The following is a 13574-nucleotide window of genomic DNA, read 5'->3' as shown; positions in this document are numbered from 1 at the left end:
TAGACTGCTGCAGTTCCACTTGATCAGTTTGCTTTTTTGAGTGACCTCTCTTTGTAACTGTGTGAGGTTTACTTGATTTGCAAAACTTTTGAAAATGGTTCCATTTTTTGCACTTGTGGCATTGCTGACCAAATGCTAAGCATTTTTCTCTTTTAGACTCATGATTTTCACCACAGTTGCGACAGTTAACAGTAAAGCTAGATTTGGGCTTTACTGACACGCTTGTACTGCAGTGAGCATGCTCCTTTCATAGAACTTCTTGGAAAACTATGTGGTTTCCTTGTTGAACCAGCAGGGGCTGTGGCTGCCATGTGCTTAGGCCTGCTTCTGTTTGCCATTTGTTGCATGCTATCTGTATTTGCTCTGCAGCCTGCTGAAATCATACTCTTGTCGCTTGCAAGCATACTAGTGTGCCTTTCTGTAACTTCATGGATTTGATAAATCTCAATGGCTGTATCCAATGTTAAATCACTGTCATGAAGCAAAATCTTTCTCACAGCAGTACTATTAGTACCACACACAAGCCTGTCTTTATCAACTCATCTTTTAAGTCACCCAACCAACACATTTTAGCTTTGTTACGCAGGTCTGTTATATAAGCTACAAAAGTTTCCCCTGGTTTCTTATCTCTTGTGTAAAACCAATGCCTCTTTAATGTGAATATTGTCTGGGGGTTGCATGTTTCCCAGAATTTGTGTTTCAGACACTTGGGGTCTTCCATTGATTCAGCTTGTACAACAATATGATGATTTTCACCATCTGCCATATTAACATATACCAGTGAAGGATTTTTTTTACAAATATGCACAAATACACACTAGAAATGTATGCCAATACTTGTTTTGCCCAATGGCACAACAAGCCACTGAATGATTGAATTTTGCGTAATAAGTCTCTTGGGCACTTTAGCACTCTCAATTGTTATACAGCAAAAGTCATCTGTCATCATTTTAAGAAACATCTCAAATAACTGAACTGTGTGAATGGACTGGGCAGAAGAAGCTCGGAGTAAGAAACATTTCAAATTAACTGCACTTTGCAAATTGTACACAGCACACTGAAACTTCCCCCAAATGGCGGTACTTTACTAAATAACTCTTTACAGTGCAAGAAACACTTTGTAATGGCGGCACTTTGCGAATAGGAGAACCCAGCACAAGAGACTTTCGAAATGGCTGTATTTGACTGCACTTTACGAATAGTTGCACTTTGCACTCAAACTCTTTGGAATAAATGCACAGTAATAAGCACACACTGTAAGCACTTTTACACACTGAGATACTTCTAATAACTAGTTATGTCCTTGATGCAATACAAAGTTGTAGTTATGCAAAAACACAGCACTTTACCAAAAAACATGCAGTCTCCTTGCTTTATTTATGCTTAAAGTGCCCCTTTTTACCCTTATTATATTCATTTTGCTCAGTTAATCTCTTTTCATGCATATTGTACTTTTCTTGTGCTCATTTTACTCCAAACATGCCCTTCTTGCTTTAAATACATTTGTTTCGCTTTACACATATTCATTTTGGTTTAAACATATTTGTTTTGCTTTAAACATACTCATTCTGCTTTAATATCTTAATCTTAAATATTTCACTTAATTAATAAACCTTTTGTGCCTATTGCTTGTTTAATATTGCAGTTTGTGCCCTTGTAATTGCTCTGCTTTATCTTTTTTTATAAACTAAACTGTTCATGCAAGTTTTCATTACCTTTGGTTCTTTTCTGGCTCTTTTTTATACTTATTTTCGTACACATTTGTCTTAGTTTACCTTCACTGATATCTCTACACCTCATGGCTCCAAATATCAATCTCAGGAATCCTGGTTCTGACACCATGTTGCTCGTCTTGTCTTGATATAATAGACAAGTCTTCATGGATTCTATGCAATCAGCTTTGTTATGTACAAACACATTACGATTATAGCTATTAACTTTAACTTGGGTAACTTATATACAAGCTAACTACATTCATTCTCACATTCTTACACTCTGGCTGCACTTTCAAAATGGCACTAGGTACAACACGTGCCTGTTATTTATACATGCACGTTCATCACTTGCTATGCTTCTGAAAGACACAAACACTGTGCTGTACAATGGCAGTCTAGTATATCAACAAGCAAGGAAGAATCCGCTTGTATCCACTTTGCCATAAAGCCATAATACTGTGCCAATGTCTTCCCATCACTTTCTCATAACAATTCACAACCCAGGGACGTCCACTGTAATGCTGTAATTAAATCAAAAGGTTCTTCAACAAAGTATTAGTTTAAGGGTGTGCACACTTATGCAACCAGCTTATTGTACATTTTTTTCCCCTAAAAGATTTGTTTGTTTTTCAATTTAATTATACAGCTTACAGGTCACATTAAAGGTGGGAAAAGGTTTGAAATGATTTATTGTGGTCTTTTTTATATCACAAAAAAACTGGCATTTTAATAGGGGTATGTACACTTTTTATATCCACTGTACATCCAGCCTGTAGTGAGAGAAATAGTCCAGATCCAGTACATTCTTTAGCTTCACCATTCTCAGGAATATCCTTCCTTGATACCACCTAGGTGTTATTTGGTAGCTTGGGAATCTTTCCCCAACAGTGGAATCAGACAAAAACAGGATATCATCAGATACGAAAATTATGTGCTTACCCTAACTCTAGATCTCTATTGTCTTGTTTTCATCTGGTTTAGCATCCCTCCCAAAATTTGTCACCTAGTATTCCTGGTGAAAGGATGAACCTCATAAGGGACTTTGTCCTTGAATAATGCTTAATTGCTGTTATCCCTTTTTTGGCCACTTATAGCCTAGCCTGGTTAGGTTGATTGATAAATCCTTTTTTCTCATCATCAGGCAAATTCAAGCTAAGTTATTTTGGGGAACATAGGGAATTATGTATAGGGGAGAAGTCAGAGCCCTGGTGCCAAGGTTTGATCTGATAACCCAAAGGTTGAACCACACAAAAACTAGGCAACACTGATCTGGCATTTATACTTACTTACATATGTATAACTATTTCAAGCATAGGCATTAATGCCCTTCTAGATTGCCAATATACCAAAACAGTTGTTCCCATAATAAATGTCCAGGCTGTTCTTAAAAATATCTAAACTAGTGCTTACTTTTTAATGTAATGTGGTAGTCTGTTCCAAGCATCAGCTACTCTGTCAGAGAACCAACTAGTATACTTCTAATGCCTATAAAATCTTCTACATAGGTTGTGTATATATTTATAGTAATGTTTTAATCATTTATTAGTATATTAATGCATATTTATTTATGTTTTTATGCATATTTACATTTACATATATTTAATGTTACACATTTATAAGCATTTGGAACATGTGACTATTGGATTGTCAGCTGACTTTATGTTAAACTACTGTGTCTGATGAAGCAACTAGTGTAGTTGTGAAAGTGCTAACAATTTTTATTTTTTCTATTTTTGGTTTGAATAAACGCATGTTTGTGTGCTAACTTGGTGCATTTTATTTTATTTTACGTATCTGTTTTATGCACCTCGTTTTTACCCCGAGTCGTTCATATTCCTTTTGTTTGGATTCTTCATCTGAGGATGCAGAAATTCTGCCACATGTTCGTTTTTTTTTTTTTTTACAACTTTTGGATGTATCTGTGAATCTTTTATTGAATGCAGATTTAAATAGTGCTGCTAATGAAGAGAATTTTAATAACCAACAAATGCCTGAATTTTACAAGAACTATAGGGAGTTGGAAAATCTGCTATATAAATACAAAAGACTTCAATGGCAGAGCTTACATATTCAAGCATCTTTGCACAATAAAATTATTCCACGTGATTTCAGGATTTTAAATATTCCTACATATGGGGACACATATCCTGAGTTGCTACGCAGCTGGCAAGAGTTAAACTTACAGTTTAGTTCTAGGTACATGGAGCTACTGATACATTTTTTCTTTCCCATTGAAAATGAGCTGAAGAGCCAGATTATTTTGCTAGAAAGAAAGATTTCTGAGAGCCACATGAATGATGTGTTTAATAGAATAGAACAACTTCAAGAAAATATTGTTTCATATGAGAAAATACTTCAAACAGTTAAATTGAATAAATTGAATCGAGATAAACTTGATTTTATGAAAAATCAGGTTTTCTCTTGGCCCAGAGAACACATGAGGGCGTCGCCACAAGAAAATGTTAATTTACAGAGTAATCAGTCTGTTGCTACTTCCGCTCCTCAAGGAAGAAAGTTTATGCTACCTGAAACTGCTATTGAATCAAATGCAGCAAGCTCTCAACATAATCAGCCTGCTGGCAGCCTTTCCATGTCAGTAAGCAGAACAATATCAAATGAAGTTGTTGCAGAGTGTATTAAAACTTCAAACAACAGCGAACAGTAGCGTTATTACTTTATCTGACTGTGAATAGCATAGCTCTGCGAACAACAGAGAAGCTTCACAGTTGCACTGTTTAAGTGAAAATCAGACTGCAGCTATTGTTAGTAACAATATATACACTAAAAGTGCTTCCACGAGTTCTGGAAATGTTAGCAGTCTACAGAATGCTGTTTTACATCGAGAGGAAGTAAATAATATTTTTTTGGACAAGAATACGAAACGGAATTTTTCTTTGAAAAATCCCCTACCTTACAAAATACAGTTGAGGAGTATGTCACAGGTAAGGAATCAACACCAGGAAGAGAACATGCAGTTAATGAAACGGAGAAGAACATGAATACAGGTTTGGTAACAAATATTTTTTCCATTGTTTTAAGTAAAGAACAAATTGCCCTTTTAAATGAGAGATTAACATTTATTCCTGCTAAGAAAGATTCAGCAGAAATGATGAAAGATTTGACTGTTGGGCAGAAGCCTTACTTTAAAAACTATGTTTCCAGTTCAAACTCGTGACATTGTTACCATTTATAAAATACCTAGTACTTTCATTCCTGTGTTCCCACCAGGGATACAAACTTTCATAAATGTTTGTGAGACTGGCTTTAGGGAATTGGAAATGCAGACAACTAAAAACAGGTTTTGCAATTTGTCTAATGATGACTATAGAGCTTTACAGCAACTAAAGAATATGCGTTCTGTAGAGGTTAAACAAGCCGACAAGGGTGGGGGCATTGTATTACTGGACAGAGATCTTTATATTTCTCAGATGAGAAATTTGTTATTGAATACACAAGTTTATCAATGTATTAATAGAACGACGGTCAATGGGATTATAGATAGGGTGTCTTTTAATTTTTGATCTTTTAATTACTAATTTGATTGATGAATCATTATTTAAATATTTTACTACAGAGAACCCTGTTATACCTAAAATACATGGTCTACCGAAAATGCATAAAAATGCTGTTATTCCACCCATGAAACCTGTCGTGTCCGGAACTGGCTGGTGCACTGAGCTATTGTCCATTTTTGTAGAAGGAACTTTACATGTTTTTTTTTAGATGAATGCTACACTATTCTTCGAGATACTAAGATGTTTTTAGAACATCTACATAATAGAATAATGACTCTGGGACAGAGAGATAATTTCATTTTTGTTACCATGGACATAGAATCGTTGTTTACTTGTATACCTAATTTATGGGGAATAGACAAAGTTAGAGAATTTTTAACAATGAATAGATGTGACAATAAGAAAATTCAATTAATATGTAGTCTTTTGGAAATTATTTTAGAAAGCAATGTCTGTGTATTTGAAAATTAATTTTATTTGCAATAAGTTGGTGTAGCTATGGGCACTGCATGTGCAAATAGCTACGCCAACTTGGCATTGGTGTGCTGGGAACAACTTTCATTATTTACTGATAATAACCCCTTTTTTGCACAAGTGTGGTATGTCCGTTTTGTTGTTGATGTTTTTATGTTATGGAACGGAAATGACAATGAACTTAAGAATTTTATAGATTATTTACATAGTACTACTGAGTTTTTTTTAGATTTACTTTTAATAGCTGAGATTTAGAAATTGACTCGCTTGATGTTAAAGTCAGAAAATCTGATTGTAATGAAATTATTAGTAGCATTTACCAAAAACCTACTAGGAAGAATGCATTATTACACAAAACAAGTATGCATCCTAGGCATATTCCTAGAAATACACTGAAAGGACAGGTATTCAGAGTTCTGTGCCTACATAATAAGGACGATGATAGTAAAGCAGCCCTTACAAATTTGAAGTTAGAGGTTTTAGATAGGGCCTATGCAGCAGGAGCGATAGACAAGACTATCACTGAAGCATGGAAGTTAAGAAATAGATGCAGACCTTATTTTACAACTATGACAGATAGAGAAGTTATAAATACTCAATACTCATACTGCAGACACAAATCATTTTCCAGCAGTTTTTCAATATTCTAGCGATGTTAATGAATATAAGAAGATTATAAAGAGAAATTGGCATTTACTTCAACAAGTACCAGAGTTGACTAATATAATCAGTGAAACTCCGTTATTTTCTTTCAGGAATAACAAGTCTTTAAAGCAGCATTTATGTTATAGAACATAGCCTAATAGATCTGATTTTTCTACACGTGTTGGTACTTTTCCAAGAAGACGTTGTACTGCATGTAAGTATATTCATAGCAACAAGACATTTATTCATCCTCTATGTAAATTTACTATAACCAGTTATAGCTATGCTGATTGTAGGACTGCTAATGTTGTGTATTTTTGTTTCTGTCAAAAATGTTTTGCATTTTATGTAGGAAAAACTAATAGGGTCCTGAAAGACAGGATCCTTGAGCATGTTAGAGATATAAATAATTTAAAGATACAAGTGCACTGGCAACTCATGTTAAAAAAAAACTCATACTCTTAAGTTTTTTGTTATTCAACATGTCTTCTCAAGTATACGGGGAGGTGACTTAGAAAATACTACAGAAAGCATAGAACAAAAATGGAGTCTTAAGCTGAATGCTGAGAAATATCCTGGCTTGAATGGAAATAGTTCCTTAAAACCTTTTCTAAAAGCCAGACCACTGAAGCACTAGAATTATTATATTATTATATTTCTTTAAGTATTTTAACTAAGTCTTTTATATATATTTATAGTAATGTTTTAACCATTTATTAGTATATTAATTCATATTTATTTATGTTTTTATGCATATTTACATATATTTAATGTTACACATTTATAAGCATTGGAACATGTGACTATTGGATTGTCAGCTGACTTTATTGCATCTTCTATATAAGCTTTATTATGTTAAACTACTGTGTCTGATGAAGCAACTAGTGTAGCTGTGAAAGAGCTAACCATTTTTATTTTTTCTATTTTTGGTTTGAATAAACGCATGTTTGTGTGCTAACTTGTTGCATTTTATTTTATTTTACGTATCTGTTTTATGCACCTTGTTTTTACCCCAAGTCGTTTGTATTCCTTTTGTTTGGATGTTTCAGATAGTGCTGGAACACCACATTTCAGTTAATGCAAGACTGAGTTTCCTTTTTTCCACCAAACTTGAAAAAGAATCAAGGACAAATCATAAATTAGAAGAACAAAGAAAAGTTTTATACAAAGGAAGATTGTAATGCATCAGACTGAGAAAAAAATATCAGGCTTTTAATATAAATATGAGTGTGTATAAACAACCTTTGGGAATTTGCCATAGAGAGCTGACAGCATCTGTGTTGCATGCTTGTAGATCCGAAAGGAAAATGTAATAGTAAATGTGTATTAACTGAAGCAGTTTGTCTCAATGTATTTATTGTACTTAGTACAATACACTAATAAGACTAGTTGGTCACAATAAATAGTTAAATATACTGTGGTATGCATGCATGTAAATGCAAGTAACAGCAAGAAACCAACAGAAGGCAGTATATAATTCTTCAATGTTACAGGTGGTAATAGATCTATTTTTAACATATGCATGCTGATATATGGTTTCAAGTCCCATCCTATCGAAGTCTGACAATACCTTATCCAGTATTACCCTCTCCATTATTTTTCCGCAACATGAAAGTAGACTTAAGGGTCTGTATGACTCTGGTTTTGTCCTACTCCCCTTACTCTTAAAGACAGATTTAATAAGTGCATGTCTCTCCATTCTTGAGGAATCTCCCCATATTTATATGACCAAGTGAATAATAGATTTAATGGTACCATACGTTCTTGCTGAAGTATTCTCAGGTTATTTGTTACTAATTCTGTCTCCTCCCTGTGCTTTGTCTGAATCCAGTTTAAGCAGATGTTCTTCGTGTTTCACTGTCACTTCTTCAATGACGTCAGGTCATCAAGGGTATAAAACATGCAGCCAATGCCATTACATCTGTCTTTCTTGCCGTGCAGTGCCCAAAGCAGAAGCAGTTTGCAAGTGCCAGTCTGCCAACTACTGAAATTTTCGTTTTCGAGTTTTGGACCTGAAGTCTTCAAAAAGATAAGTATACCCCATTGGGGATCCTTTTTTCTTGCTCTAACCAATGTCAGAAAAAAAAAAAATTGCCTTAGTTGTGGAAAGCAAATACCTCTTAGAGATTTTCTTTCCTTGTCTAAGGGCAGAGTTCCTTTGGTGGGTAGATGCCTGCCACCTCAACAAGGGACTCCCTTTCACTCTACCCCCTGCCTCCCAAACCCTAACAACAGACACATCAGACTATGCATGGGGGGCTCACATGGCAGGGCAGTGCATTCAGGGCAAATGGAACCCAAAGCAGATGCACCTGCATATCAATCAAAAAGAAATGTTAGCTGTACAGAATGCTCTGACAGCCTTCAAAGACCTTATTCTTCCAGGACAACTATTGGTAAAGACAGACTACACCACAGTTATGTGGTACATAAACAAGCAGGGGGGAACCCATTCCTACCCACTCTGCAGACTAGCCATGGCTCTGTGGAACACAGCCTTGAGCAACCAAGTGCTCCTACAAGCTCAATTCCTGCCAGGCAAACTAAATTCACTGGCAGACGACTTGAGCAGAAATCTCATTAACCCACACAAATGGAAACTGGAACCCAAAATATTCAAACTCTTGAACAAATGGGGGACTCCAGAGGTAGACCTGTTGGCCTCCCCTCAGAACTACCAATTGAACAAATACTGCACCAGAACTCCCCACAGTCAAGCTTGGGAAGTGGATGCCCTGTCCTTTACCTGGGAAAGCCTCTCCATCTATACCTTTCCCCCTCTGCCTCTCCTCTCGAAGGTTCTACTAAAGATCAAATAGGACAAGCCAAGGACAATACTGATTGCACCAGACTGGCCATGCCAGCACTGGTACCCTGTTTTGTGCAGTCTGACAGTGTTACAACCATGGCACCTGCCTCAGACCCCTTCCCTACTGTCCCAGCAGGCGGCCAGATTCTGCACCCTCAGCTTCAAACCCTGAACCTTGCAACCTGGATAATTACCTGGAAAAATGCTATTCTACACTATAATCGTATGCATCCAAGACATATTTTCCAAAATATTGTTAGAAATCAGTATACCAGGATCTCTAGAATATGTAGCAATGAATTAGAACGAAATAGACAACTGGTAATTATGAGTGATTTATTCTTAGAAAGAGGTTATCCTCTTAGTTTGATAGAGAATATGAATAAGAAATTTTCTAAAAATGATAGTATAAACGAACATAATTTTGATGAAGAATATATGAATGGACAAATAAATACTAAGACTTCTAGCATAAGGCATAAAATCAATTTTAGAGATACTAGAACTAAGGTTCCATTTACAACCAGATATACCAATGATAATCATAATATTATAGCTATAATAAACAAGAACTGGAATATCTTGACTATAAATCCGGAAATTAAGGCACTGATAGGCAATACTCCTACATTTTGCTATAGAAACAGCAAAAATTTGAAAAGACTTATTTGTAAGGAAAAATCAGCATTTGGTTCCAACAGTTGCAAGAGCTTACAAATAGGGACAAAGCCTTGTAATAAATGTAATATGTGTGTCTATATTACAAAAGATCTAGATTTTGAAGTACCTGAATTGAACTATAGATATCAATTCAAGGCCAATGCTACATGTGATGCCATCAATGTGATTTATTTGGCTACATGTCAAAAATGTGATGCCTATTATGTAGGCTTGACCTCAAGAAGATTAAGAGATCGTGTCTATAATCATGTTTATGAAATAAGAAAACAAATTCAAACTAATGCTTTAGCCAAACACATTTGTCTATATCATGATCATAATTTTAAGTTTCGAGTGATAGAAACAGTTAAACGCAATAAGAAAAGAGGTGACAATATGTTACACCTCGAGAATGTAGAACTACAATGGATTCCAAGATTAAAGGCACACGTAACACCAGGACTTAATAGTGCTGTTAGTATTAAACCTGTCTTAGGTTCATAGGTTCATAGGTTTATACTAGGCTATCTGCCCTAAGGCATTTATAAGCCTAGCCCAAATTATTGTGGCTTACGCCACCCCTTATATGAAAAAATACTGTGCCCATTAGTTTGTTGTGCCTCTGTCCAGCAGTGACCCAGAGATGATTCCCGGGGTAAACCTACGATCTCCCATCCACAGGTCTAGATTTCTCTTGAACAGAGTCAGCGAGGTGCTCTGCCTCACATGGACCGGGATTTTATTCCACAGCATAGGGAGTCTCTGAGTGATAAATCTATCCCTCCAGCACGTCCTATTTATATCCGTGCTAAGGTTTAAGTCGCTTGCTCTAGTGGTTTTGGTGGATTTGGATTTTTGAGGTGGAGCATGTCCATTAATTCCGGGTTGGACATGGCCTTGTATGTCAGGCACATGTCACCTCTGAGCAGACGGTATGCGACTGAATAGAGCTGGAGTTTCTTCAATCTGGCAGCATATGACAGATTTTGGAGTCCCTTTATCCTTTTGGTGAGGAACTTTTGGGGTCTCTCCAATTGCTGCAGATGTCGGGTGAGATACATCCCGAATGGGGCATTGTACTCGATCATTGGTCTGATAAGTGAAGAGTACAGGGGAACAATGACCTCACTAGATCTGGATGTGAATCCCTTCATGATCAGGTGGGCAATGTAGAAGGTCTTTCTAACCACTTTAGCAATGTGAGTGTCAAAAGAAAGGCCACTGTCAACCTGGGTCCCCAGGTCCCTGATAACCTCTTCTGTGCTTAGTGGATTGCCACCTATATGGTAGCTTGGGGTTACCTTGTTTTTCCCGAAGGGTATGACTATACATTTTTGGCGTTTAACTTCAGGCCATGGCTCTGGCACCAGCTATCTGTTTCCGTGAGTCCCTTCTGAAGGATATCCGTGTCCGATGCACTTTCCACTATGGCGCCCAGTTTGCAGTCATCTGCAAACTTTGTCAGCCAAAGTCCTCCCATGTTGGCCTGTACTTCTGAGAAGTAGATGCCAAACAATAGGGGGCCAAGGACCGAGCCCTGTGGGACACCACTTGTGACCGGCTTGGAGTCTGACACAGCGCCAGTAACTCTAACCCTGTGGGTTCTGTCCTTAAGCCAGTTTGCAACCCATCTTGTGACATATGGGTTTACATTTAAGCTGGTAAGTTTTTCTACAATACCCGAGTGGGGTATTGTGTCGAAAGCCTTTGCAAGGTCAAGGTAGGCTGTATGGACTGCCTTTCCTCATCAATGGCCTTGGTGACTATTTCAAGAAGTCGACCAAGTTCAAAAGGCATGATCTTCCCTTGACAAAGCCAAACTGGGTCGGGTCCAATGTCTGCAAGTCCCCTATATCTTTGTTTATGAGCTCCATTATGATCCTCTCCATAGCTTTGCAGACTAGACTTGTTAAGCTTATGGGGCGGTAATTACCAGGGTCCGTGAGGCGCCACCTTTGTGGAGTGGGACCACAGTTGCCGTCGCCACTCCTTGGGCACGTATCCTGTGGTAAGGCTGAGATTAAACAGCTGCCTTATGTGCGGGTTTAATTCCTCATTTAGCTCGTGTAGCACACAGCCGGGGACACCATCCGGTCCCATTGATGCTGTGTTTTTAGCTTTAGAGAGAGCAGCTTTCACCTGCGCATTTGAGATGTCCGGGAGGCTACACTCGGCTGGGATAGTTATCTCTCCTTTAGGGGAGAGGGGTGAAGTTTGCACTGAACCTGTCTGCCAGTATGTTGGCAATGTCTGTGGGTTCAGTGATTTTTGTATCATTTTGGACTAATTCTGAGCATATCTGTGAGTTTCCACCCAGGTTCCTAACATAGCTGAAAAAGGCCTTATGATTGTCCTTTGAATCCATGGCAATTTTTCTCTCAAAATTGGCCTTAGTTGATTTTATGAGTGCTCGTATTTTTTACTAATAATGATCAGGGTGACTTCCCTTTTATGGATTTTGTTCTATCATGTAATAGCTTTCTCCTCTTATTGTAAAGTTTGTTAATGGCTGGGGTCCACCAGACTGGACGTTTGCCCTTTGTGGAAAGAGTCTTGGTTTTATTTGGGATTGCCTGATCCATGCAGTCCTGGAGGTGTTCATAGAAGGCATTTGTAAGGGCTTCCGCAGCTTGGGTTGTGGTTTCCTCTGACTCAGGGGCCTTGAAGGATACCACACCAGTCTTGAGTAGTGTGAAGTTTGCTTTAGAGAAGTTCTTCACTATGGTCTTTTTTGTTTGGGGTGGGGGCGGGATGTGGATTTCCAGTGAGATTTGTTTATGATCAGATCTCACCAATGAGGGATATACTTCCGGTGTGGAGCATTTTGTCCCCATGTTTGTGACAATGAGATCTAGTATATTTTCACCTCTCGTGGGAACAGTAACTAGCTGTTCCATGGCATTTGAATTTATGAACTCCAGGAACCGTTGGGCTAGAAAGTTAGGGCTTGAGTAATGTTCCCAGTCTATATTCGGGTAGTTGAAGTCACCCAATATGATGGTGTTTGGAGATACATTTATACCCTCCAGTGTCTTCAGGAAGGCTGTGTGGGGTTCCTGAGTTTGAGAGGGTGGCCTGTAGCATGCTACAATTTGTAGAGCAGTTTTGCCTATGGTTAGTTGCACCTGGATGGTTTCCGAAGCTTCATGCGTTAGCTTCACGTTAGTAATTTCAAGATTAATTGTTTATTTTATAAAAACAGTAGATGTTGGTTTTTTGAAGAATATATATCTATTGAATATTTAATGACAAATTCTGCATGACAAGGTTTGTTTGTTTGTCTTAACATAGATATACACACATATTATGTTTAGATGATTGTTTATATACTATAAAAGTCTTTTGACAGTCATACATATGCATGTATTCAAAGTGACAACATAAATTCAAGCAGTATTTAGTCATTAGAGAAGATAGGTTTGTAACTAAGGATATATTTGTATGCATTTATGTTTCACATTTATATTTGCATTTATCTACATATAAACATATATTTTTTAAACAATAGTAGTATTTAGTGAGGAAATATTGACACATATATATACATCTATTTATACATGGACATATTTCTTATAGTTAATCAGATTTTCATATAAGTTAATTGTTAAGAGTTGATAAGTAAACAGAAGTGACAATTCATACATTAGTTAATGCATTTTATATTCATATTTGCGTAACTCTACTTGATCTGTTTTAGTAAGAAGCTCATGCTTATACAATGGATTTAATACAGTCACATTGTTTTATTATTAACTG

At 37.0% G+C, this 13574-nt stretch overlaps 1 long non-coding RNA gene across 1 annotated transcript in view; it reads left to right on the top strand.

Moving 5' to 3' along the window:
- The first annotated feature begins 4278 nt into the window (after positions 1 to 4278).
- Positions 4279 to 13574, top strand: part of LOC122792495 — a 56045-nt gene continuing 46749 nt past the window's right edge. The window contains exons 1-2 of the long non-coding RNA XR_006363324.1: positions 4279 to 4657; positions 6460 to 6563. This is a non-coding gene — a long non-coding RNA (uncharacterized LOC122792495). The remainder of the gene's footprint in view (positions 4658 to 6459; positions 6564 to 13574) is intronic.

The sequence above is a fragment of the Protopterus annectens genome, chromosome 1.part2 (assembly GCF_019279795.1).
Source record: "Protopterus annectens isolate FY-2018-M chromosome 1.part2, PAN1.0, whole genome shotgun sequence".
Taxonomy (NCBI): Eukaryota; Metazoa; Chordata; order Ceratodontiformes; family Protopteridae; genus Protopterus; species Protopterus annectens.
This window is presented reverse-complemented; position numbering and strand designations above follow the sequence as displayed.